The sequence below is a fragment of the Caretta caretta genome, chromosome 12, assembly GCF_965140235.1.
Source record: "Caretta caretta isolate rCarCar2 chromosome 12, rCarCar1.hap1, whole genome shotgun sequence".
In the NCBI taxonomy this organism is placed as follows: domain Eukaryota; kingdom Metazoa; phylum Chordata; order Testudines; family Cheloniidae; genus Caretta; species Caretta caretta.
The window spans coordinates 21068456-21092571 of NC_134217.1; the positions used below are offsets into that span (position 1 = coordinate 21068456).

Sequence of the window (24116 nt, forward strand, 5' to 3'; positions counted from 1 at the left end):
GCCTGCTGCTGGAGCCTCTAAAAGACACTTGGGTCATGTTTTTGAGATTGTTTCCCCAACCGTGCGGTCTAAAAACATACTTTTTTTAAAACATGGAAGTGGAGATTTTCACAAGCTCTGTTCATTGCAGCAGCTGGGACTGTAAGACAGTCAGCAAGCACCAGGAAATGCTATAAGCAACACTTTGTGAGTAAAGAATACGCCTTTGAATTGCGTCTCCAGATCCAGGCCCAGGCCTTAAATCCTGCAACAGGATGCATGTGGGCAGACACCCTTATGGTTGGATGGATCCAACTGCAGGTTCAGGACCTTAGCCTGTGAGCTTCTTGGGGTAGGCATAATACTTTCTTTTAAGGTGTGTAAAATGCCAAGACCATTGACAATGTTCATTAAATAGCATTGTTCGTCGGGCGGGGGAGTGTGGGGGACGGGATTACCGTGTCTTGGGTGTCAAAACTGCCACATAAATCTGTGTGAATGGTGAGTTTCTTTCAGTAAGATTGTCTGCAACATTCTCTGCTAAGTGAGTTCTGTGTCAAATGGATTATTTTAAAATTATGGGCTTGCAAACGTTCAGCTGGATAGTTCTCGGGTGGTTGAGGTGTCCATTGAAGAATTTAAATGATGTAATAGCTATTGAACACCCCATTATATGGCTGCTTAATTAATGTAAATGATAGTTATGCCTCACTCACAGAGGATTATTTTACACAGAGGAAAATCTACTCACTGCCACAGTAGCCATTTCAATAGGTTTTATAGGAGCAGTTGCATTATGGCTTCATTGAGTAAAAGGTAAGTAGCCATCCTAAATAATGAAGATGGAAGGTTTAATAGTGCCAATAAAGGATTCCACAGTTTTTTTATTTCAAAAATTAGAGTTTGATTGCAACACTATGATAATGAGCGGGGAAAGCGGCATTGGCACATGGAGTCCTTCTGGAGGCTGGGGAGCTCGGGAACGGATTTTCATTTATTCTGTATGGAAATGAAGAAGGAGAGGAAAAACAGAAAACCAAATTAAATTGTTCTTTATCGTGCACAATATAGGGCCCCATCCTGCCTTGCTGGGGAAAAACTCCCATTGAACTGAAGGAGTAAGGAGTGCTGGATCTCACCCTTTATATTCAGCCGCAAAAAAAATCACTTGTTGCTTTGAAGCTAGCGTGCACACACGCGCACCCACACCCACACACACTCTCTCTCTCTCTCTCTCTCTCTCTCTCAAGTTCTGGCCTAACCCCAATAAAGTGATGAAATTGAGAGTTAAGTCGGCCTTGCACTCAGCTATCATTCTATTTTGTCCTGGTATTGCAGCTCATTAGTGCGACATTTTTTGCAAGGCTATAGTCAAGGGACTCGACATTTCTGTTCTAAAACCCTGTTTTCAGGTTTATATATCACAGGTTATAGCAGCTATAAAAATTCAGATGAGATTAAAACGTGGCATATGAGTGCTCAGCCCACGAGCTAACATTCTTAAAACAAATCCTTGCTTGCAAATATACAAGTTTACTTATTTTATATACTTTTTTGATCTCTATTACTAAATAATAGTGTCTCTCTGTTTCGTGTCTTATGCAGCACCCACTACTACAATATTTGAGCACTTTATTTTTAAGGGTGGTATTTTTAGACCACTAGGGCTAGCTCAGGTACGAAAATTTCTTTGATATTTGCATCTCAAAACAGCAAATGTTCAATGAGGGTTTATTTTTAAAATCGCGACCGTGCATGAGCAGCCAGTTTGGGGGCCACAGAGCACCACACTCACACCATTACCAAAGACACTTTGTGCTCATACATAGCTGCTCAGTGGAGCCGGAACATGCCAGAACAGTGTTCTGATCTGCTGGAGCAACGTCCATGAGACAATATGGTCAGTGGTTTGCAAATTAAAACCTCCTCAATTAAAATCTCCAGGTGATTTTTGATTTTATCGAACACACTCTAGCTCACGTGTGTAGAGTCCGCCCCCATCCCAAATGATTTTTGAGGGTTGGCAAAAGATGCCAGCTTATTTGAATTCTGGGCTAGGGTTGATGAAGCCCACAAGCACTAAAGACCTCCATAGGCCCAGAAATCAAGTAATTGCTTCCCACAACAAATGGCTAAATGGAGCTGGGGGAAAGGTTGGAGGTTGAAAATGAGGGACCTGGAAGGGGCCATTGAGCAGAGAATGCCCAGCACTCTGCGAAGGAGTTCAGGGAGACATTGGACACCACCCAGAAGAACTCTGCCTGAATGTATTAAACAGAGTAGGGAGCGAAAGGTGCCAGAATGAAAGACCTAGAGACTGTCGTCCTCTGTTTATCCCCACAGAACAATAACAGCACAGGCAAACCAAGCTTCTGCCCCACTAATGAGCCTCAGCCTTGATTTAGAAGGGCCACACTAAAGGGTAAGAAGGTCATTCACTCTCCATTCTCATTCAGTCCATGGCCACTCTGCTGAGACTGTGAACAAAGGTACCACTTGGAGCCTGCTGTGAAGGAGATTTTTGTGATATGGATGCCTGGCCCCCTGGCAACTGAGCTGAACTAAACATACTTTTTTCACATTGGCCTCCAAACTGCCACCCTAATAGAAAAGCTCCGCATTTTAACAGCTCATTATCTTGGTCAATGGGCAGTTGGCCCAAGTAAGGACAGCAGTATTGGAGCCATAAAATTTATGTTCCTTCACCTCCTTTCGCATAGTTCTTTTACTTTTCTGTATATATCCCATATATCCTAGAATTAATAGGTCCCATATATCCTAAAACTAATCTCCAGCGAAAACACAGACAAGATGTCTTTAAAAAAAAAACCCAGTAAGTAAAGCAGACGCTCTACATTTTTCATCACATAGTTTGCAGTGTGACATTTCTTGTTGGTAATCACTTGCAAATAGGATTAGAACCACATATTTTCCACAATATTGTGTATAAAATACAGCTAGTTTTGTTTCCACTGTTATAATTGTACTAAAGGCCAATTGTTTATGATCTTAGGGATCCTACTGAAAACCTAGAGCTTTGATTAGAGATGATAAACGTAATGCTCCACTTAATGAAATGAGGAGGCTACTGCATCAGAGACAGATTTAAGCTCTTCATGCGTGTGTGATAGAATTTCCTTACTCTTAATGTAAAATAAATGACTAAGGTGAACAAAATTATCAAGCATATTGATTAATCGCTACTAACAAGAGTGATACACACTGGATTGACATTTATTATCTGGTGAAGGAAAACAGTGCTCAAATATTTTGTAAGGGAATACCGCTATTTATTTTTTCTTTGGGGTCTGGCAGCTGCATTGCTGCCAGTCTGCCTCACAGAGTCATCCACATCTTCCACTACTACAATTTCCCACTGATGTTCTTGTGATGACATAATAAATTTGTAAGTCTCTAAGGTGCCTCAAGTACTCCTGTTTTTTTTTGCGGATATAGACTAACATGGCTGCTACTCTGAAACCTGATACAATAAACTGAAGACACCTAGAAAAGGACATGAGGGGCGGAGCAGGACCAAGGTATTTGAGAAGTCTGTGGCTACATTACAGACACAATATGAGCCCCTGAACTGGGATTAGGTTTGGAGGTAGTACTCTATTGAAGGTGGCCAAAGAAATGATTTTGTAGACTATTGGGTTTTTTTTTTCCAGCTATCTAGTGGGTCCAGCGCTTTATGCTTGTCTTCCCAAAGCCATTTTTCCCTACATGCAGCAGACTGGGCTGCAGCATCAAGAAACCCAAATATCAAAACTTGGGTCTTGGTTTTGCATAGTGGAAATCGGAAGCTAGTGGAGCTGTGTAATAATGATGTACATGACATCGGAATCAATCAGCTTCCTGGGCCAACATTTTCAAACTCAAGTGACTAATGTTAGGTGCCCAACTTTAGGTATTTGAAAGTTTCAGCCCTAGTCTTTTAAACCAAGGTATTAGGACAGACTCAGTCAGTAATAAGCCCCTCATCCTGCACTGATTCATCTTGTGTTGCCATTTGTACATGTGCAAAGAGTATGTATAACACTATCATTCTGATTTGCACTCACCTTGCAGTTGTGTAAATGATGACACAAGCTGCAAGGCTGTGAATATCTGTGTATAATCATCTCACACTAACAGTTTTATAATCATGTTTTCGATCGTATGGGTTTCTCAGTGGCGTCCCATTTTTAACTTTTTGCTAACAGAAAAATACATTATAACTATTACCTCTCTGCTTATTCTGATCTATATTTTAACAAGTATGGTACATTCTTGCATTAGTACCAGAAGGTGGCGCAAGATCCTCACAAAGTGATTTGCTCTAGCAATAACCACACATAATCTACAGGCCAGATTTAAAAAGGGGTTTTATTAATGAGTTAGGGTAACCCACTAGGTAGAAAACAGTTCCTTGTTACCACAGTAGACACACATCTGATGGTCAAGCCCAGCGTGAAGGTAGCTGCTGGATGTGGTGCAGGTTTTCTACATCAAATAATATTTAAACATTATTGGGCATCCAATCTGAAAAAAGTCATTAAAAAAATCACCAAAAAGGCCATAACTCAAAGAACCATAGTCTAATTTTGACCAGAAAGCTTCTAAATACAATTGATAATGCAACTATGTATTCAAAATGGCAGGGTTTGGGAATGCTTGGGAAATATTTAGGCCCAGGTGATATGGTTTATGTATTTACCCAGTGCTTTTTTTGCCTTTGGTTAAAGCAAATGTCTGTAGTCACATGACAGGATAAGCTTGATAGTCAGGGAGCAGTATACCGGACTGCCAGACACATCAGTGGTATATGGCATGATATGGCCATCTCGAGCAAGCTCTCAACAAAGACTGTGAGAAGACAAAAGATAAGGCTCTGACCAAGTATTACCTGACTATACATTTTAAGGCAGCTGTATCAGCAACAACAAAGGGCCTGACTGCAGCTGAAATTGCTGTCCAGCTAGTATAAAAGTTGTGACTGAAAGAATGCTAAAGCCTTTTATCATTGAACCTGGAAGAAGTCCAGACAACAGACACTTGTGAACATTGCAACATCTACTGTGGGCCCACCTGAAATTGCAGAAAGTTGCAGAAATGCATCATGGACTGTGAAATCTGGTCTTTTGTGTGCTTTTACACTATACTATACAGATTTTTAGGGGGAGACCAGCGTTTCTCAAATTGGGGGTCCTGATCCAAAAGGGAGTTGCAGGGGGTCACAAGGTTATTTTAGGGGGGTTATGGTATTGCCACCCTTACTTCTGTGCTGGCTTCAGAGCTGGGTGTCCAGGAGAGGGGCAGCTGTTGGCTGGGTGCCCAGCTCTGAGTGCAGCACCCCGCCAGCAGCAGGGTAGAAGTAAGGGTGGCAAAACCGTACCAGGCCACCTTCATTTCTGCGCTGCTGCGTTCAGAGCTGGGCGGACAGACAGTGGCAGCTGCTGACTGAGGGCCCAGCTCTGCAGGTAGCAGCACAGAAGTAAGGGTGGCGATACAATGCCAGGCCATCCTGACTTCTGCGCTGCTGCTGGCGGTGGCTCTGCTTTCAGAGCTGGGCTCCCGGCCAGCAGCCGCCGCTCTCCAGCTGCCCAGCTCTGAAGACAGCGCAGCCGCCAGCAGCAGCGCAGAAGTAAGGGTAGCTGTACTGCAACCCCCCCAATAACCTTGAAACCCCCCCCATGACTCCTTTTTGGGCCAGGACCCCGACAATTACAACACCATGAAATTTCAGATTTAAATAGCTGAACTCATTAAATTTACTATTTTAAAAATCCTATGATCATGACATTTACCAAACTGGACTGTGAAGTTGGTAGGACAATATGCATTGCATTGCATTTACTGTACATTGCCCCACATGTTTGGGGATTGGTTTGGTTACTTTGCAGGAATCAATCCCTGTACAGCATACTCTGTCCACGCATTGTTCATGTACAACTTACTTTTTATGCCATCTTTGCATTCCTGATTTCTCTTAGCCATTGTATTTTGTCCATTGTAAATGGTTCCCTGAGGGTTCCCCATTATTTTAGCTAGTGCAGACATTCTGTTTCCAGCTTGCTGATCCATTTACTTCCCTAATCCTGTCTCCCTAGAAATGAGGCCTCATCCATGTCCAATTACTCATGTCAAACCAGGCCTACCGTGAGAAGCAAACATCTCTGGCTAATGTGCGTTATGAGTTGTTTGCTAAGAAGAGCAAAAGAAGTGAGAAACTGCCACCAACAATGGTGTCCTTCAGGCACCACCTGAAACATGCCCATTATCAGTCATACATATGGAATTAGGCAACCAATCAGTAGCGTCAAGTGTCATGGATCAATAACAGATGAGTGTCAAATAGCACAGGAGGTCTTGTTCCTAAAATGACGTTGCTGTCACAGGCTCCAGAAGCCGTTCGCCCCTTGGTGCGGTGTAGCTGTGAGAGAACCTGTGCAACAGGGAGATGCAAATAGTGCAGGGAAGAGGGGGTGTGCTCCCATACTTGCAACTGTGACACTGGCATGTGTAGCAACAGGGTGTTGAGCACATTAGACACAGATTCTGAGGGGGGAGAAGAAATGTTTCAAATATCTGCAAATTACGCGGACTGTTTTTAAGAGTACATATAGCTCAAAGATGTGTTGCATTAGATATTCAGTAGCTCATAGTTATATGCAGGGTTACATAACAATACATAGCTCTACTTTGTTATTCACACTACATATTCATACAAGACATTCTACAGCCCTTCTGCTAAAAGTCATTACTGTTATATAAGTCGGTTACAGGTATTGTCATTGTATTCAGTGATAGTAAGAAGATAATTACAGTTGTGCTGTATGTGATTTCGACCTATGTATCCGGTGGAGCAGATAACATCAAACTATATGTTTTATAATTAGGGGTAGGGGTCTTATTAGCTGCACAATTTCATAAAAATAGTAGACAGAAAAACCTCTCAAATCATTCCATTCTACAAATAATAGCAAATATTTCAATGTATTACAGACTCATAGTATCATGTGATTACATCTTTTGCTTTAACTGAAGGCAAAAATGTGGGAACATGCATAAAATATATCACCCGGGGCTATATATTTCCCAAACTTTCCTATTATCCTATTTTGAGTATACAAATTGCATTATCAATTGTATTTAGAAGATTTGTGCTAACTTTGGTCAAAATTAAACCACATTTCTGTAAATTATGGCCCCTTCTGTGATTTTATGATTTTTTCAAATTAGTTAAACATTACATGATATTAAAAAAAAACCCTGCACCACTTTCAGCATCTACATCCACCTTGGGGATGATCACCAGATATGTGTCATGTGGTAGCAATGAAATTTTTCCAGCTGATGGGTTACCCTTTAGTGTCCCAAATGGGTCCCAGCTGGTAGACTAACAGAGGAAGAGAGACACTGCTGCAGTGTAGGAAAAATGTTCCATCATCTTACATGGACTTACTTAGCTACTTTACTGCACTTACATCTATGGCCAGTCTGCTGAATGTTATATCCTACTGCCAGTTGCTTTTCTTTACTGTTTCTATCACAATTGAGTTTTTCTTATTGCAAATATGTTTTCTAAATCAATGGTTCTCATCCAGGGGTCCGAAGCCCCCTGGAGGGCCACGAGTAGGTTTCAGGGGATTACCAAGCAGGACCAACGTTAGACTCGCTGCAGCCCAGGAAAGAAACCCAAAGCCCTGCTGCATGGGGTTGAAGCCCAAGCCCTGCCACCTAGGGCTGAAGCTGAAGTCTGAGGAATGTAGCTTCGTGGGGGCTCCTGTGGCATGAGGCCCCCGGCAAGTGTCCTGCTTTCTAGCCCCTAACTCTGCTCCTGGCTTTTGTATGCAGAAAATCAGTTATTGTGGCCCAGGTGGGCCGCAGAGTTTTTATAGCATGTTGGGGGGGCCTCAGAAAGAAAAAGGTTGAGAACCCCCATTCTACATCACTGTCCTCATCAATATGAAAATTGGATACAGAGCCAAACCAAGTCAAGCATTTTCAGTTACATGCAGGCTCTTTGCCTAGTCACGGCACGAACCAACAGTCGAAAGGCTAAAGCCAAGATAACTCTCAGCTCCCCAGACAGGCACCCCCCACCCCCAAAGCATAAACCCAAAATTGTACCGTCTTGCACTGCATAGGGAATTGTACAGCACAAGCTCATACAGTTTGTCTCCTCATACAGTGGAGAGGAATATGCAACAGCCTCTCTGACCTAATATTCCCAAGCACTTCACGCCAACTCACTGGTTTAGATGAAGCAAAAACAAGTTTATTCATTACAAAAGATAGATTATAAGTGATAGCAAACAGATCAAAGCAGATTACCTAATAAATAAACAAAAATGCAAACTAAGTCTAAGATACTAGAAAGATAGGATATGAATTAGCAAATTCTCAACCTGGCTGATGATACAAGCAGGCTGCAGATTCTTAAGGGACAAGCTGCACTGGCTTTCCAGCTTGGAACCCCAGGTCTTTCATACACAGACTAGAAATCCCTTTAGCCTGGATCCAGCACTTCCCCTCCTAGTTCAGTCTTTGTTCCTTAGGTGTTTCCAGAAGTCTTCTTGTGTGGGGAGTGAAGAACAACAGTTGACTGATATCACTCCTTACCTTATATAGCTTTAGCATATGGCCGGTACCCTTTGTTTCAAAACTTGATTGCCAGACCAGTTTGTGGAAAAATACTGACATCCCAAGATGGAGTCCAGAATCCTGTGGCCTGGTCACATGTCATAGCAGCCTGGTCACATGTCATAGCAGCCACATGTCATAGCAGCCATTACTTACAGGCTGTCTGGAGTGTTCTCAGGAAGGCTCACCAGGTGGGAGATAAACTTCTTCTAAGGCCTATTGTTTCCCCAATGGCTCATTGCCCTGAATAGGCCCTTCCCAACTAGCTATCTATACTGAAAGCATCTTGTCTAGTGCTGTTACACAGGTATAACTACAATTGAAGTACAGATACATTGCCAATATTTTTAACTTCAGATACAAAAATGGTACATGCATACAAATAGGATAAACATATTCAGCAAATCATAACTTTTCCAATGACACCTTACATGACCCATCTTGCATAAAATATATCATAATTATGTTATAATAATATAATAATAATATCACTATGAAGAATATGGGGTGAAGTGTCACAATAATATTGTGCTTACTCTTTGTTTTCAGGCTTAAAAATACAAACAAAATCAGAAAACTCATAAACCAAGGAATTTATTCTTTTGTCAGTGCTTGGGAGGTTTATGTTCTGAACAACTATTGGCATTAGAGCAATAATTTCATTCATAATGAGGCGTGCTTTGGTATGACATTGATACATGGAATGGATACAAGAGCCTTTAACCACCCAGGACATGCACCAACAGTGCACTATTGCCCATCTCAGCAGGGCTTGTTGTTCCTAGAGTAGGACCCCATCATTTGACTGTACTGTAGGCCAATAGACCCACTGCTCTGTTTCAAAACCTGGTCCCCAACTGGACCAAGAGAAAGTTTTCTACTAGGGCAGTCTCAGTCCCCTTCCTCCTGCTGCCTCCCCATTATGTTCCAATTCTGATGAGGCAGGACTGCTTCTAGTGGGGAGAGAGAAATACAGTCTTCAAGCCCATCCAGTCCTTGGACTCTTTTGAGACTACAAACAAAGGGCCCAATTAGTATCAGCTGAGATGATGGGTTTTACATTTATCTACTAGGAATAGGTCTGAGAGCCATCAAGTCATTTAACAAATGCCATTAAGCAGCCATCAAATACATTTAGTTTTCAAGTTTCCAATGGCAGTTCTTACATAGAAAGAGCAGGCAAAGAGCACCATCAAACTGGAGCCAAACAAAGTCTCTCTCCTGAATCCTACACCATGATGACTCCAGAACCCTGGGGGCCTGATTTAAAGCTCACTGCAGTCAACTGAAAGACTCCCCCTGACCTCTATGAGCTTCGGCTCAGTCTCCTAACTCACCATTCTATGATTTTTGAGACGAAAGCATGTTACTGTGCTGAAGCGGTCAGGGAGCATTTATGGTGAGCTGACCTGTGTCCCCTCATAAAAACTTCTCCCTGATGTGTGATAGTCCTAGACAAGTTTAGTTTTGAAATGGTGTGTATTTAATCCCTCTCCACTACCTGATAGAGTATTTTCTCAGCTTTCTTTTTACCTCATGTGGTCATCATTGTAGTAGATCAAGATAAATTAAAACAGGATCTTGTAAAATGTCATAACATGCCTGAAATATTGTGAGAGAAGGCAAAGGAAATCATTTAACTGATTTATTAAAACATCTTCTTTAAAATCTGCCTACTAAAACTTTCATTTATTGGATACTCAACTTTGAATTTTATGTGTAGCCTGTCTCAATGAGTTAGATGAAAGCTAGATTAATATGAGTCCTGATAAAGCTGGTACATATTTGTCAGTCACAAACACTTATTTGAAAAGGACACTATCTAAAGTCATTTTTCTATGAATACGTATTCTCACCTAAATAATTCCCTCGATAATTACATTTAAAGAATTTTTAAAAATCATTTTTAGTAATTCTTTTTGTTTATATTTCATTCAGTTTGGACAATTAAAATAGACTGGTCAGTTTCACCTTTCCTTACTACTCACTCTCACTTTCTGGTTCTCATTCATTAGCCCAATGAGGGGACTTTTTAGGTGGCAAATGCTACCCAGCAATATTCAAATCTGTCCAACATTTTAATTGTAATTAGATTTTTAAAAATTAAGTCAGGAAACATTCTATCATTATGATGTGTACAGCTGGTCAGAACATTTATGACCAAATGTGTTTTCATCGAAATATGCTATTTGTTAGAAGCTGAAACATTTCATGGAGACTTACTGATTTCAGGGATGTTTTTATGGAAAGTTTTCTTAGGTACAGGCACTCTGGTCATTGATCTGATGAAAGAGAATGAGAGAGAAAGAGAGAAACAAAAAATCTAACTTTTTTACTTGAAAAAGGATGTTTTGACACAATTCTGTTTCATGAAAACATTGGAAAGGTTTTGGCTTTGTTCCAGTGAGGAATGAAAACAAATTTCAAACCTTCAAAGTTGCCATGAAACAGAATTATCAGTCTCTGGCCTGGTGTAGTGGCTTATAAAACTTAGAAAGATTTTTTTGAAGAAATCTAAATTTGTGACTGAAACTGTCTGACCCTTTAGACTGAGCATCATTAACCATTTTGACTTTCTCTTTTCCTCAGCAACACTTGCCTTCATATTGTCATATAACCACATCCCTATCTCCTTCGCAATGGACTTCATTTTCTTGTGGACAACATCTTCTAGAGGAACAAGCATTTAATCCATGAAAATGTCAATGTGTGTGCAACATTGCCCTGACCGGTTAGCTTTTGTCACAATGTCTTTCTTTATCCAGAAATCATTGATGCCCTGGTAGTTCTAGGTTTTGGTAGGTGGAAACCACAGGTTAAAAGTTGCTGATTCTGGATTCTCATGCCAATAAACTGTCAGGGAGCAGTTAAAGAGTGGTGCTTCATCATTTTCGGCAGCATCTCTATCAACTAGTTTAGGAGCAGCACTGACAAATTTTCAAGTCAGTTTCATCTTGTCCTTTTCCCTTAATAGAGTGGTATTTCTAGTCATCTAATTATAGATTTGGTAGTTGAGAATCCTGGATTGTAATCCCAGCTCTCACACAAATCCCTTCTGAGGTTTAAGGGAAGTCACTTAAAATCTCTGACTCATTTTCTCCTTCTGTAAAACAGGGATAATAATTGCCATTCTCACACGGTTGTTGTGAGAGTTAGCTAAGGTTTGTAAATCACTGCGGGGTGGTGGTGGTGGTGGTAAAGCGCCGAATAAAAGGATGGTAGTTACAGTGGGGTGTCTTAAGGGACATGGGTGAAAACAGATGGGAAACCCTCAGGATAACGAAGGAAGCACATAGACTTTGTGTGTCTGTAATGTCTGTAACATAAATCACTGGGTTAGGAGACCAAAAATATCATTTAATAAAAACAAGGCATCCTACAATGAACCTCACTTTCCCATATTTATTCCTCTCTAAACACAGCAGCACACAGATTATAGGAAATGGTTTTACATTTAACTTCAACCGCAAGTGGTGAAGAAATGGATTGTATCTCACAACATAAATTTGCATCTACCATCATTTAGTGGACGTTTTATACATGCTATGTACTACTGTGTTTTTATGGAAGGCAAAAAAAATGAATTACTTGGGAATTTGTTTTTAATTAAGCAATAAGGCTCAATGGGGTACTGCTATCATGCAATAAAACCACTCCTGGGGTGTTGTGAGGCATTTGGTCCAGCTGAGTGCCTCAAATCACCCCCAGATTGTGATTAGATGATTACTCCCTGGAGTTAATATTACATGGTTCTCTCTAGAGTTGTCTTATTGCTATTATAAAAAAAGGCTTTGATGTGGGGGAACTAAGTAGCTTTTGTGCTTGAAGAAGATGAAGTTGGCAGTTTAGACTGTTGAGCAGCATGTCTGAGCTCTATGGCTTCCATAGATCAATTCACCTATTTAATATGCTTGAAAGACAATCACAATGCATTCCCTTGATCCAAGCAGATTTACAATTAAGTGACTTTTTTTCCCCAGAAGGTGGAAGGATGCAAAGAGATAAACATCTCCAAAATAAAGCTATCCCAAAACAAGGGTCTGAGGTATTTGATCCTGAGATATGTATTACTGGCTTTACTCCCTTGCAAAGAATAAATGAATCCTAATCAGTATTATGCTAATTGTATTAATGAAGGCTAATGCATGCAGTAGTAGCAAGAAATTCTCCCAAGCTGGGTGCATTATGAGGTATGGAGCCTAAGGCATTAAAGGAAGCTCCTGTTAAAGAAATTCAACAGCCAAAAATGTGTACAGGCAAACTAATGGGAGTGCCCTTTACAAATATTAGCAAGGTGGGTGAGGTGGGGAGGCTTGAAAAGGAAACATCTTATTTTGAATCGAAAGTGATGTCTCTCGCGGACATCTCAATACACCAGAAATAGAAATATCTGAAAGCGTGAACTCACACAGACCCCGTTCCTCTCCCCCAAGGGGGTGGACAGGATACTAAAGCATGCACAGAGCGTGCAGGTTGTCTTTTGGAACTGGAATGCAGGGAAGATGTCCCACCAGCTCTTGGGACATATGCACAGTCACGGGATAGATGTCCCATCTTTGGTCTCAGAAAATACCCTCTTATCCAGTGAGAGGATGCCATGGGAACTCGCTGAGCTCCCTAGAAAACCTTTTCCCTTCCACATGCTTTTCTACGAGAGGGGTGATTTGGCCCTTGGTCAAAGAATACTCACTTTGCTGATAGAACAGGTCTGTCCGCCTGGAAGAGGGGGATGAATGGGATAGTTCATTGTAGTCTTTCCTATTGAATCTAGCTGAACAGAACAGCCAGCATACAGGGGCTTCCTTCTGAGCAGGTAAAAGGAGCTAAGCCCAAATTTATAAAAATAATATAAAGGCACCAGTACATTAAGGGCCTTAGTCTCATTTACACTAAGGCCCCTTGGCTGTCAGAAGTTGAAACTGGACAACATGAGACAGCTCACTCGATAAACTGCCCTGTTCTGTTCATTCCCTCTGAAGTACCAGACACTGGCCACGGTCAGAAGACAGGATACTGGGCTAGGTGGATCAGTGGTCTGACCCAATATGGCCATTCTTACGTACATCACTCTAGCAGCATGAAGGGGTCTTAAACTGGGCATAAATGTAACTAACACTCACTTTATGGCCCCTTTACACTGCCAAAGTGGTGTAAAGGGTCCTTAGTGTAATTGAGAAGCAGGCCCCAAGGGTCCACTATGCCTGGTTACCTTACTGCACCTACTCACCTTTCCCCAGCAGATTACAATGGGCTCTGCATACAGTAACATTGGTGGTTTAAGGAAGGAGTCAGGGGACTCTTTTGGGTACATAGGGTTATTTTTGCACTAAAAATCAGTTGCAGTTCTTGTAAACATACGAAGCCCTGAAAATTCAAACATTTCCATTACCGCTGTTCTAATATTACACCAGACTTTTAATTCTAGGTGTAAAGATTGGTGCTGAGGTTCTCTTGTACGGCTTGGAATTTCAGTTCAATCCAGATACACACCCACAAGTTTGCTTCTTCAAACCTTAACCAACCTTCCCTGCCTATAGAAATCCCTTTTCCCTCTCTCACAGGCAGCTCTTTTACTCCTCGAGACTAAGATGTGATCCTCTATAGCTTTCCTCCTCACTCAGATCGGCATAACACTCCCATAGCCGGCATAACCTACCACCCCCTCACCTCCACAGCCAGGCTGACAGAGATTCCATTTGTCCAGGAGTCCACAAATCTCCTCCTACCTTTAAAGATGTATCGTGGGGTGCTCCTTGACCTTGGCAGTGCCACATTTCATACCGGCGGCATCACACCCAACTAGAGCTTTGCTCTTAGGGTTACCAAGATGTCAGCAGGGCACCTTGAGCATGTGGTCACTTTTCCTGTGTTGTACTCTCTGGACCTGTCAGAGCTCTTTGCACATATGCTGTGTGCACAAAACTTAGTCGAGTGCTGTGGGAATGTGCAGCCCTCCTCTCACCTTAACACAGAAAAGTGGGCGTTGTGTGGGCCCTCTTCCTGAGATTAATTTTACCTTCAATGTGTGAGTTTCTTACTCAGTGCTGTCACTGGGAGGGTGCAGGGCCTTGGACACCCCCCACTCTTTCCCAGGTCTCACCACCACTCCACAACTTCCCCCAAGCCCCAGCCTCTTCCAGCCCCTGCCCCACCCTACCTCTTCCCGCCCCTGCTCTGCCCCATCTCTGCCCCCATTCCACCCCTTTTCCCAAGCCCCCGCCCCTTTCCTACTTCCGTCCCCTCCCCTGAGCGATGCCCAGAGCCGGCAGGACGGGCTGGAGCGGGGTCACCCTCTACTGCTGGCGCCAGAGCCCCTGCTAACCCCCCAGACTGCTCTGGACCCCGCGTCCCAAAGCACAGGGCCCGGGGCGGTTGCCCCGATCTGTCCTATGGATGGCACAATTCTGCTCTTACTCTAACTCTCTTCTAACTTCTACACTGCTGCCATTAAAAACCTGTGGCTGACCTGTGCCAGCTGACTCAGGCTCACAGGGCTTGGGTTAAGGGCTGTTTAATTGCGGTGTAGACAGTTGGGATTAGGCTGGAACTCTGTGAAGAGGGAGGGTCCCAGAGCTTGTGCTTCAGCACAGGCCCTAATTAAACAGCCCCTTCACCTAAGCCCTGCGAGCCTGAGTCAGCTGGCATGGGCCAGCCATGGGTATCTAATTGTAGTGTAGACGTAAACTGAGGTAAAGAGAGACTAGAAATACATTCACCACATAAGTAAAAGGCATATCAACAGGCAAAGTGAGGTTTTTGAATGAAACTTTTTATGTGTCTCTGAATAATCAGTCAATCACAGGTGAACACATTTAGAAGTTTTTAAATTAAGTGATTATTGTCGCACTCTTGTACCCTGTTCTGGGTTGTGGGGTTTTTTCAGTTTTAATATTTGAATGCCTAATCTACCCAAGTTTTAGTGTTTGAAATACCTAATCGTTCATCATGATTTACCTTGTGCAATAAAAGCACACACTGAATATGAGATCACTGTTTAAATAAAATAGCAACACCGAGGGAAAAGAATTCAGAACAGGAACATGCACAGAATTACACTAGCTAAGCTTGGCGACTAAAGCCAGAAGATATATACTTGCAGACAGTCCAGCTAATTTGTATCAACCTTTTTTATACACTAGTCTTTTCCTCACACCTATTTTACATGCTGAGTTTATTTAGCACTGAACACAGTGATCATATCTCACAGTTCTAGCAAATTCATCACTCTTTTTCTTTTCTATACCCTTTCATCTCAGTGTTTCTGCAGAGGCTGGTCATGGGAAAGGGTCATTACTGGGCAGAAGCATCAACAAAAAGGCAGTCCTGGCATTCGGAGCTGGATACTGTCAGTCGAGGGCTCAGTCTCAGCAGTGGGCTCACACAATTAAGGGCATTCTGCCCCAAACACCTGACAGTTTTATCCTGGGATTTCCTAGTTACCTTGGCACAGATCCTCAGAGGTATTTTGGCTCCTAACTTCCACTGAAACCAATAGGAGTTAGGCACCTATATACCTTTGAGAGTCTCTGAGGCATTGTCCCTGTGGAGCTCAGCTCTCTCAGCGGATTACGGGATATTTGAGATAACCAGCTTCAAGCCTGTTTAGGCCCTTTTGGATTAAATCAATAACTTTGATTCCAGTCAGAAAATGAACAAGAAGCCTCTGACCTGCAGCTATGTTTACATCTGCCTTTGCTGCTCAAAGAGCAATCTGCTTCCTGCTGTAAATGTAGCTTCTCTGTGGCATAAAATAAATGAAGTTCCCATAATCTAAGCTGGAGATGGTGAGGGTGAGGCAGAGTGTGTTGATGCTCAGCAGAGAAGGGCAGGCATAGTTTCCCAGTCAGTAGAAGTCCTCACCACTGTTGAAATCAATGGGCCAGATCCTCTCCTGGTGTAAACTGGTATAGCTCCACTGACTTCAAGCTAGTCGCAGTCTCTCTGTATCTCAGATCCTCATCTGCAGAATGGGGATAAATATATTTCCCCATCTCATAGAAGTGTGGTAAAGAGAAATTAATTACAGCATTGAAAAGCCTGTGAACAAAACCATGTATAAGCTCATAAGGGGTTCCCAAATAGGGATACAATCTAAATGTCCGGAAAGTGGGAGTAAATAGAGAACCTAGGCAAATACTCACTTCTGAACTGCTGGTTCCTCTGAAATGGACACAAGTTGGAGGCTTCTTGTTTATCTTTATGGTGTTTATGCAGTGATGTCAATGTTACTAGAGCTTCAGCAATCACTCCACATTTGCTATAATGTAAATCATTGGGGAGGCTTTGGACATACACTCATTTCCTTAGACGGAAAGTACACTAGACATCCTGAAGCTGGCTAGTTCATAAGAAAATGACCAGATCCCAGGTCACCACCACTTGAACACTTTGCCTTCAGAGTTTTGAAGGGAAGGGTAGGAAATCTAGTTCAGGATGTCAGGAGCAGTCTGGAGGCAGGGCGAGTCCAAAATCTCGAAAGGAGCAAGTTCTGTCTCAGCTACGTTCCCTGCACTTCTGCATGCATTCTTGCATGTTCTTCCGACACTACTCACCCTTCTGCTACTGATTCTCAGCTTGACCAGAGAAGTATAAATAAGGGGATTTTACTTGTTCATGCCTTTAAATTGCAAGCTGTTTTGAGTCTGTTATTTATTTGTGACTCATTCCTTTCATATAGTACTATACATATTTATGGCATTGTATAAAGTACAGTTCATTGAGGAGAATGTTCAACCTCCGTATTTTAGGGTCAAAAAGATAGATACATACAGAGCTTAAACTATATATTATGTCTTGGATCCGAAACCCCTTGATGTCAATAGTAAAACCCCCTTTGATTTCAATGGGCTTGGATCAGGCCTCATATAATTGTTGAGGTTAAGTGTATCATCTACTGTGAATAGAACAAGCTGTTAAAGCTGCTATTTACTTCCTAGGGAAACCCCTAAAAAGCCTCTCTCCATCTAGCTGCCTCATTATTGCTACTTGTCATCCAAAACTGGCAAGGGACAAATGAAGCACATGGTTCCTAGACTTTTCCAAGTATGGAAATGCACAAAACACTGCCAATGCTAAGCGCAAATGTTAGCAAAAGCAAAACACTTCTTCAGAGCCTAACAATAAAAGTGTTTTGAAACCTTGCCAAAAATGCTGCTAAATACAAATGGTTTTATGATAGTTTAACACTTCGCTTTCCTATTTTTTCTTAGAATTCAACCCTCGGTAAGAACAGAATTTGTTATTTCTCTATATAACATAGGAATATCCTGTGTAATTTACATATTTATTCTTAATTATTATTCATTAATATTTAAGTTGCAGCAACACCTAAAGACCAACCAGGTCAGATCCCCATTGTGCCAACACTGTATAAACATACAGCAAATAACAGTTTTTAAGATACTGATTTATCCGGGTGTGGATAGGGATGAATCACAACAAATTGTAATACTAGGATGATCCAAATGTGCAACCCTAGAAAGCTGCAGATTTCTTTTTAATGAATATAGGGTGATCCCACATATTTGATATAGCTTCCATAATTTCAACTTCAAGCAATGGAATATGGTCAAGTAGTTAGGAGCATGGAACTTGAGTCATGGATGGGGAATTAGCTCGAATGGTAGAGCACTCGCTGAGCATGTGAGAGGTGGCGGGATTGATACCTGCATTTTCCATGAAAATTTTTAAGTGGTTTCTGTAGCGTAGTGGTTATCACGTTCGCCTCACATGCGAAAGGTCCCCGGTTCGAAACCGGGCAGAAACAGTGTCTTGGGGGGGTGGAGGGATAGCTCAGTGGTTTGAGCATTGGCCTGCTAAACCCAGGATTGCAAGTTCAATCCTTGAGGGGGCCATTTAGGGATCTGGGGCAAAATTGGGGATTGGTCCTGCTTTGAGCAGGGGGTTGGACCAGATGACCTCCTGAGGTCCCTTCCAACCCTGATATTCTATGATTCTATGGGCTCTGGGGTTCTATTCCTGAATCTGCCAGTGATTCATTGAATCGGACTCTACTCCCCACTGAAATCAATGGCAAAGCTCCCATTATTCCCATCTTCAGTGGAAGTGTGATCAAAAGCTCTGCATGACCTTGACTATGTCACTCTGCTTCTCTGTGGCTCAGTTTACCTATTTGTAAAAAAGGGTATAAAATATCTACCTTCTTCACAGGCTTACACTTAATTACGGTTTATAAAACACTTTTAAGATCCTTAGAATAAAGCTCAGTACATGAGCAAAATACAATAGTAATGTTTTTAAGAGGAAGAGTGTATTGTTGATTCGTCAGCCAGACCTACACGGACAATAGCACCAGGAAAGATGGGACAATGAGAGGCTAACTTCAAAGTCAACCTGTGTCAAAATTTACTTCCAGCAAATGGACTAGATGTGTCTGACAGAACATCAAGACTTCTCTATTTGAATTAATGATCTGTTGGAAACTGACATTTTTAAATGTAGAAATGCTATTTTAGGTCATTTTGCAGGTGATTTAAACATTTATTAGCTCTATTATTTCTGTGAGCTCTGCACAATTGGACTCAAAGGCTTTTTTAGCAAAGGGGGTACAATAAATATTCCTAACACAAATTCTGTAAACTCTAAAATACACTGATTCAGCTCTCATCATAGGAGTCTTTCTTCTGAGTCCAGTGGGAGCAAGATCAGGCTCATGCAAGAGATAGGATGGTATGATATAAAGGTTTTATTGGCAGTTGTTCGTGATATGTGCATAACTTACACATTGGCTGTGCCACTCATAAGTAGTATGATCATCCCAAACTCATGCTAATAAACCTTTATAATCACACTACACACTGCAGAATTCCTGATTGACAGATCGCTATATGGCATTGTTTTTAAAGCTCGTTTTGTCTAACATCACGTTTCATAAAGATTAAAAAATAGTGCCCACTGGAGTTCTTAAGACCCTATGGGCTCTGAACTCCTAAGTATGTTAGTTGAGTCTTTCCACTGAATTGTGTTCAGAATAGTTTTATACAATGCCTGATGTTTTTAAAATGCTCAGTTAAACATACACTTAGCTCAGGATTTAACAGATGTTTTTGTTAACATTATAGACTAATCCTTTTCCTGCAGGCTGTTGTAATAACTTTGCCACTAGAAGATAATAAAGAGCCCTTTTCTCCCCTACAGAGTTTACCTTTGGCTGACTCAGCCTGAACAGCTGCAATTTCCTTTATTTGCTTTGAAATAATTGCAACCCACTTGGGCTGAAGATATTTATGCTCTTGAGAAACCAGTTGTTTTTGGAGAAAAAATGCAATGGGCAGCAGATTAGATAGCTACAACTACAAACAGGTAAATGGACTTTAAAAGCTGGTACTTCAAGTTTTAGCTTTTCTGACTGGTCTCACAAATGCTTAATTTTTAGGACTTGAAAAAGTCCTAGCTCCATAGACCTTTAACAAGTGGTCGTTAGGATTCTTTGTAAAACTGTGAGTTTATTTTTCCACTTGAGGCACTCGGGCCAAGTTGAACTAAGGAAAGGAAGCCAATTTTCAAGTGTGACTGGCTAACAGACTAGGAATGATATACACTTTCAGAGACAGCAGCCTCCCTAGCATTGTACAGCAGTTGGTTGAACTGTTCCACTTTGATTGGGGATGGAGAAAATAAAGATAATCATAAGTCACAGAATGTTCAGCCAAGCCAGGTGCTAGATCTGCTCAACAGTCCAGTGCTTAAAAATATTAACAAAACAGAAATGATTAGGGGTATGGAGCAGCTTCCGTATGAGGAGAGATTAATAAGACTGGGACTTTTCAGCTTGGAAAAGAGGTGACTAAGGGGAGATATAACAGAGATCTATAAAATCATGACTGGTGTGGAGAAAGTAATTAAGGAAGTATAATTTACTCCTTTCCATAATACAAGAACTAGGGGTCACCAAATGAAATTAATAGGCAGCAGGTTTAGAACAAACAAAAGGAAGTATTTCTTCACACAACACACAGTCAACCTGTGGAACTCTTTGCCAGAGGATGTTGTGAAGGCCAAGACTATAACAGGGTTCAAAAAGAACTAGATAAATTCAAGGAAGATGGGTCCATCAATGGCTATTAGCCAGGATGGGCAGGGAGGGTGTCCCTAGCCTCTGCATTCCAGAAGCTGGGAATGGGCGACAGGGGATGGATCATTTGATGATTACCTGTTCTGTTCATTCCCTCTGGGGCACCTGGCATTGGCCACTGTTGGAAGACAGGATACTGGGCTAGATGGGCCTTTGGTCTGACCCAACATGGCCGTTCTTAATCACACTTCAGAAAAGTCAAAAGGGTTGAACATATTACAATTATTACGAGAAATCCCAGAGAAAACGCATTCAAAACATTGAGTCATTGGGATAAAGGATATGAATAGGAGAAGTTAACAATGGATTCAAAGCGAGCTTAACACCTGGAAAAAGAAAGGCTTAAGCATTATGAAAGATTACTGGCTAGACCTGAATTACACAGAGTCCTAGGAGAGCTTTTGATATATTTGTCAGTGCACCGATTTCTGCCTGCTGCAACCTTTGCATATCTGACTGCAAGTATTAAGCAAACAGCACTGAGCTAAGTATTACATTGTAAGACATGGAGATCTATCCAATTCTGTGGTATCATTCTGAAGGCAGTTAAACTTGGAGATAGTTTTTAACACCCATTTCCAGTCAAAAGGCTGGGGAGGGAGGAATATATCAGTTTCCTACAAACTGTGGTTTAGAGAAGTCTGCCTTTTCAGTGCTTCTCTTTCTCTGGTGTACTTGGACAGCACTCTTAACGTTCTTCACCAGCAGCACAGAAAAACGAAACTCAGAATAAAACTCTAAGAGTGAAAACCTGAGCTCAACAACATCGCCTACTCTGTGCTGCTGTAAACTGAGCCCGCTTCCCTCTCCCAATTTTTCAAAAATATATTTGCCCTTCAAAGGCCCATTCCAGCCACACTTACTCACAAAACGTCAGTGGGCTATGTGCATGAGGAAAGATGGCAGGAATGGCATACCATTTATACCCACAATTAGTCAGTCCACTTTCAGCAGTCAGAAACAACTATAAAGTATGAAGAACAGTATCAAGAAGTAAGGGCTGACAGACAAAAATTGACCTTGTAAGTTCCCATGATTACACAGATGTTTTAGCTTTAAAATATACAGAGCTACTTCCATATTCTTCTTACCAAAGAAAACTGAAACTTGGACAAGAAACATTTAATATCTTGAGAGATCCATCAGTTCTCATTAAAAATTGGGAAAGCGAGCCAGTCTCTAAATTATAGACCAGTGCAGGCTCATAAATCTAATGCGGGTTATGCAGAGTCACCACAGTAAATCTAAATTTTCAAATGCTTCCATTAACTTTGGGTGCCTCCATTTTTGAGTGCCCAACTTGAGACACCTGAAAGGGGGATGATTTTCAGAGGTGCTGAACATGCACAATTCTCATTGACTTTAACTGAAATTGTGGGTGCTCAAACATCTCTGAAAATCAGGCTTTGGGTGTCCAAATAAGGCACTGAAAATGTGCATCCATTTTTGGTCTAATCTGAGTGGCCATCTGCCAACCCTCATCAAAGGAGTGTTGCTAATGGCTCTGAAGAAGCCCATCTCAGCTTCGTTGGCTGGAACTGTAGCTGCAAGATGGATGCTTGTTCAAGAACCGTAAAGTGCTACATATACATGGAAAATAAGTGTATGTTTTCCGTGACTGTGCTTATTACAGGTTTCTGATGTCCTCTCCATCTTGAGCAGCCTGTTTATTACAGGTACTGTGTCTGTGGTGGTTAGAGCCATGTAAAGGGAGGAGAATGGCATGTGGCAGGAGAAATATGCTTAGGGCTCTGACATGGACATCCCTGGGCTTACAGAACACAGAAGGAATTACAAAATATGTTCAGGGCAGAGGGGATGCCAGTGTATTGCCATCAGTATATGAGCACGGACATTACACTATTGTGAGAATTGAGGTTTTAATAGTCACACTGAACCAACTGCATTGTGCACCCCAACCACAGCACTCATACGGACTCAGAAAATCACGGCTGTTATGTAGAGTTTAAGGCTAGGTGCTAAAGGAAGGTGGGAAGAGAACTCCTTCTGCTTCCCTGGGCAGGCTTTTGGAGCAGGGTCTTGGCTCTGACTTGTCAAGTACCCTCCTCTGTCCTCTCCTCAGTCTTCTTCATCTGGAACATAAATTAGTGAACTGTCAATGTTTCAAAGAGCTTTAAGTTGGGGTTTATATGTGAGCACACGTGTCCTAAAATAGAGAAGCCGGTGTTTGTTAAAAAAACAACAACAACACAGCACTCAGAGATTAGTGACTTAGGGATGTCAGACTATAGACAGTTTAGATTTTACTGTGGTCGTTATACACAGGATAGTCATAAGGCAGCACATACTCAATACAGTCACATTTCTTTAATAAGGACGTTGCTGGGATAGATCAATGATCCCATGAAATGAATGGCCCTAATAACCAATGTGGGGTTTTCACCCAGTAATGGCCTCAGAGAGCATAAATGGACATAAGATTACAAGGAATCATGTAGAGACAAGGCGGGTGAGCTCAGGGACGGCCTTAGGGGTGAGTCACCCGGGAGACTGCCCAGGGGAGCCATAGTCAGACGGACGACATGCAGCAGCACAAAGGTGCGCTGTGTAGTGTAGTGTAGTGTCGGAAGCTGCTCCCAGCTGGCAGGGGAGCGCTGGTGGGGGAGGGAGGTGTCCAGATTTCTCCCTGCTTCCTCCCAGTGGAGGAACATGGGGGGGAATGAGCAGTGACCCACAGATACTGCTCCCCGCAATGTTCCTCCGCGCCTCCATAGGGGCTGTGAGTGGGGAGCGGCATCAGGGCTCCCTGCATCCAGGTCGCTTTCCCCACCTGGGCATTGCTCTTCACTCCTCCCCGTCCCAGCCCCTAGGGGGACGTGGAGGAGCAGCATTTGGGAGCGGGGGGGGGGAGAGAGCAGCAATACCAGCTGCTCCATGCATCCAGGTCACTTTCCCCACAGGAGAGGTGCAGGGGTTAGAGACACAGGGGGACACACTGCAGGGGTTAGGGGTGAAGGGGGTGGAGAGCCCACAGGGGCCAGGGGCAATGGGGCAGGGACACCTAAAAACAAGTGCGCACAGGGTACCATTTTCCCTAAGGCCAGCCCAGGGTGATGTAATATCTTTTATTGGACCAATTTCTGTTGGGGAAAGCTTGTCTCTCTCACCAGCAGAAGTTGGTCCAATAAAAGCTATTACCTTACCTATCTTGCCTCTCTAATATCCTGGGACCAACATGGCTACAACAATGCTGCATACAAGAAATCATGCAGTAATTTACCAATATTGCATTCATGAGCACTTTCAGTGCATGTCTGTGTAAATATTAAGAATCAAGCTGCATTGTACAAAATAATTCATGTGTCTCAAAATTTTAACAGTAATAAATAGTTTCATAACATCTCTTATGTAAGAGACTTTAAAAACCGCAATTGCAATTCCATCTCAGGAGCAC

General features: G+C 42.2%; 1 long non-coding RNA gene and 1 other non-coding gene across 2 annotated transcripts in view; both read left to right on the forward strand.

Annotated features, from left to right (window-relative positions):
- Positions 1 to 12721, forward strand: part of LOC125620717 (uncharacterized) — a 31925-nt gene extending 19204 nt beyond the window's left edge. The window contains exons 2-3 of the long non-coding RNA XR_007352296.2: positions 3436 to 3518; positions 11197 to 12721. This is a non-coding gene — a long non-coding RNA (uncharacterized LOC125620717). The remainder of the gene's footprint in view (positions 1 to 3435; positions 3519 to 11196) is intronic.
- Positions 12722 to 18300: 5579 nt separating this feature from the next.
- Positions 18301 to 18373, forward strand: TRNAV-CAC (transfer RNA valine (anticodon CAC)). Its single transcript has one exon. It is a non-coding gene; the product is annotated as a tRNA-Val (tRNA).
- Positions 18374 to 24116: the final 5743 nt, after the last annotated feature.